This window comes from Aptenodytes forsteri, unplaced genomic scaffold, assembly GCF_000699145.1.
Source record: "Aptenodytes forsteri isolate BGI_AS27 unplaced genomic scaffold, ASM69914v1 Scaffold360, whole genome shotgun sequence".
NCBI classification, from domain to species: Eukaryota; Metazoa; Chordata; class Aves; order Sphenisciformes; family Spheniscidae; genus Aptenodytes; species Aptenodytes forsteri.
The window spans coordinates 486,094-490,114 of record NW_008796109.1 but is presented as its reverse complement, the minus strand read 5'-3'; positions in this window follow the sequence as shown (position 1 = coordinate 490,114).

The following is a 4,021-nucleotide window of genomic DNA, read 5'->3' as shown; positions in this document are numbered from 1 at the left end:
CCTCCAGCCTTCTCAGTCGGTAGAGCACGAGAAGCTGAAAAGTCCTTGACTTAGTTTAAGGACTACTCAGCAACAACTAAAACATTGGTGTGTTATCAACATTGTTCTCATCCTAAATCCGTAACACAGCATTTTACCATCTACTAGGAAGGAAAATTAACTCTATCCCAACCGAAACCAGGACACAAGCACATCAACTTGGTCAGGGATCGCTGCAGTGAGGTACATTGCACAGTATAGACATGCCCTGTGTAGATCCTTGAGATATATTTGGGCTGAACAGACAGTGGATTCCAGTCCTGTACTAGGGAAACTACTGGGGATAACAGGACAGGTAATGACCTGTCTCATTCCCTACTTCCCTGGTAGTGCAGCTTTTTTAAGAATGAGACTGTGGAGATGGAGGAAGAAAGGTTTGGAAAAGAGGAGGAAAAAAAGGTGTGTAGTAACTACTAACCTTTTTTGAAGACTGTTGCTCTATATATGGATTAGCTATAACATTTAAATGAACTATCTGATAATGTAATCCACTGTGGGTTCATATAACTCCTGACAGCATGAAAGCCAGGCCTGGGCAGAAGGGTAATATAAACTTGATTAGAGCCTTGAATGGAATGAAATTGATTTAGAGAGCTCATGCTGAGTGAGTGCTTAATACATAAAAGCCTCCTTAATAATACAAATAAAAGCTGTAAGAACATGCTCTGGTTTACTGAACATGGTTCAGTAAAATTGGCACTGCCTGAATTCTGTATATTTGCTGATTAAATTAGCAAAATATACATTCCATATATTGGAGTCCTCTTATGGGGAAGACAGCTTGAGCATCACATGTTCCTTTGGCAGGATTCATTTTCCCTCTTCTACCTTGTCAACATCATTGTCAACACTGATAATTATTTCTTCTGGATTGTAATCTAGCCACCAGAAAAACCTGCCAACCTGCAATTAGTTATACCTAATCCAACAGTAGATAACTGGTTCTGGGCAGGAAGAGAGAGGTATAAAAGGGTGAGGATCAGATTTAAGATCTACCACCTGAGTTAAGACTTTGGCCTTAGCAGGTCGAAGGCGGTGATCCTTCTCCCCTACTTAGCACTAGTGAGGCCATACCTGGAGTGCTGTGTCCTGTTCTGGGCTCCTCAGTACAAGAGAGACACAGAGACTGGAGACACAGTCCAGAGAATGGCCATGAAGATGATTAAGGGACTGGAGCATCTCTCCTATGAGGAAAGGCTGAGAGAGATGGGACTGTTCAGCCTGGAGAAGAGAAGGCTTGGGGGGATCTCCTCAATGTATGTAAATACCTGAAGGGAGGGTACATAGAGAATGGAGCCAGGCTCTTTTCAGTGGTGCCCAGTGACAGGACCAGAGGCAATGGGCACAAACTGAAACACAGGAGGCTCCCTCTGAACATCAGGAAACACTTTTTTACTGTGAGGGTGACTGAGCACTGGCACAGGTTGCCCAAAGAGATTTGGAGTCTCACACCTTGGAGGTATTCAAAAGCCATCTGGACATGGTCCTGGGCAACTGGCTCTAGATGGCCCTGCTTGAGCAGGGGGGTTGGACCAGATATCTCCAGAGGTCCCTTCCAACCTCAACCATTCTGTAAGTCTATGATTAACTTTCACTATTACTTTTCCAGTTTGGATCACACAGCACATGAGTTAACATTTATAAGCGCAAAACCACCATTAGTTACCACATCAGAGCCTACTTCGTCACTGATTTCAGCGGTGGTGGTGTATTTCAGGAATTGACCGCATAAGCCTTCAGAAAATGTCTGACCTTCCTCTGCGACCCTTAAGGAAGGGCATAATTCAGTCTGCAGATGCTCTCCCAGTTACCTCGGGTTTGCAGAGATCACAAGGGAAGAGGAAAGAAAACAGCCAAGCTCCCAAGTCAGAAACTCCTCTCCTTCTAGATCAAATGCAGTCGGCTCCTCCTTACAGCATGCAGCAGGAACCATACTCTTATCCTCTCAGGTAAATGACGGGGACAGGGGGAGGACATGAAAGAACTACTTTTCCCCCAAGTCACAAGTTACTAAATGGTTCTTTTATGATCACTTACTTATGCCACACAGTAAGAATTTACATCCTTTTTCCATGAGATGTTACCAGTACCTTAGAGCCTTCATATATCCCTGTATGATACTGTAAAAGCAGCAACAACAATGAAGCAGCAGTTGAGAAGGTTTGGAAAAATGCCTATATTAGATCTTTAAATACTATTTTAGCAAATAAGATTAACTTTTTTTATTATTATCAGTCACATTTGTGATAGTAGCACACAAAAAACTCTGGGAGCAATGCCTCCCTATACCAGCATTTATGAAGATGCAAAGACCGTGTGTCATGCACTTGACTGATGCTCTGCTCTTCCAAGTGCCACCATCTGCCAATTATAACATATAGAAAATCTGAGATTCAGACTTGCTTTCTAAGACTTTGTTTAGAGTCGTAGTCATGCTACTTTGTTTCACTTCTTAAAAATATGTAAGGGAATTCAGAGAAATGGAGGGAACATTGTTTTCAGCATCTTTACCAAGTCCTTGCCTTTTCAAGGACAAGACAGTTTGTATTTGATTTCAAATTATCTGCTAGTCTCAGACAAATGTCTTTTTATTCAATCCATTAAAGCAAAGAGGTTTGCAATATCCTTAGCAATTATCTGAAATCTGACTTCACCCATCCATGGCACATCTTGCTAATGCAAGATGCTTGTCTGTTTTGTTTTGCCATTAAACTTTGACTTACTTGCTGTTACTTTCTCATACAGGGCTTGTGTTTTACTAAATAGCAATACCAAATCAGAGAAGTTGCATACGACTCGGTTCAATTTAAATAACAGAAGGAATGTACTGAATGTCATTAATTCACAGTAATGAAATGTAAGCTAAGATTGGACAATGATGGCTCCAGTGTAAACATCAATGGTAGTAGTTTACTAGCAGTTCATTTCTGGATATGGTTAAGTAGTTCACCTATGCCTCCAAGCCGTTACACCATTGCATAGGATGCATTGCATGTGGATCAAAAGCAGTAGTAACTTTTCAAACCTAAGTTATCCACAACTGTCATTCATGCTGTGCCTACAGTTTCTCATAACAGGAAAACAAGGTGACACGTTTTCTCACTGTATTTTTGGTGGCTCAAGGTTCCCTTGTGTCTTTGAGGCAAGTTTGCTTTTATTGATTCCTTTCCTATGGGTGAATAGCAACAGTGCTTTTTTACAAACTCAACAATGTCTAAAAATGAGCAAAATTAAAGGAACAAACTACTTTTAATTTCGTATGACTAGTCTGTAGCTCAACTAATAAAGTAAAAATACCATAAACCTCAAGTATTTTATTATTGCTCCTAGTATGCTGAAATTGTAATCTTGTTTTACGTACATGTGAAGCTGAAAACCAAAATTTTGCACATTCTCCTGCTGTCTGTGAGGTCACTTATGGTCTCTTTTCCCTGATCCATTTATTTTAGACTTACTTCCTTTTTCCTTCTGCTCCCTCCAGCACAAAATACCCCCAGCAAACATCTAATTCAGGCCAGTGCTCCTCATGGCTCTCTCTGTTTTAATGCTTTTCTCTTGGCACAGCCATTTAGGGATTGATCCAACATCCCCAAATACAGCAACAATCTTTCCATTAGCTTCAGAAGGCCACAGGGGAGGCCTGTGGCCTTTAGAGTCTCTTTTTTTTTTTTTCTGGTCCAAATCTTTCATAGGATTTGCTGTCACTATGAGGAAGTTTTGTTAAAAAGATACCATCACCTAGAGCTGTGTGGCAGGTTCTTACTGATGACATGATGTCATCACTAGAGGTGTGAAGATAAGGCTCTGGAACTTGGCACTTCTGCTGCCTGCTTTACATGACCAAACAACCTACAGAATCCCCCCCAAAATGTCAAAGGACTTCTCAAACAAATTAGTCTTCACCACACTTGTGAAAGACAAATAACACCAACACATGTAGCACATACACATGAATATAAAATGACTATACTACAATCAGCTG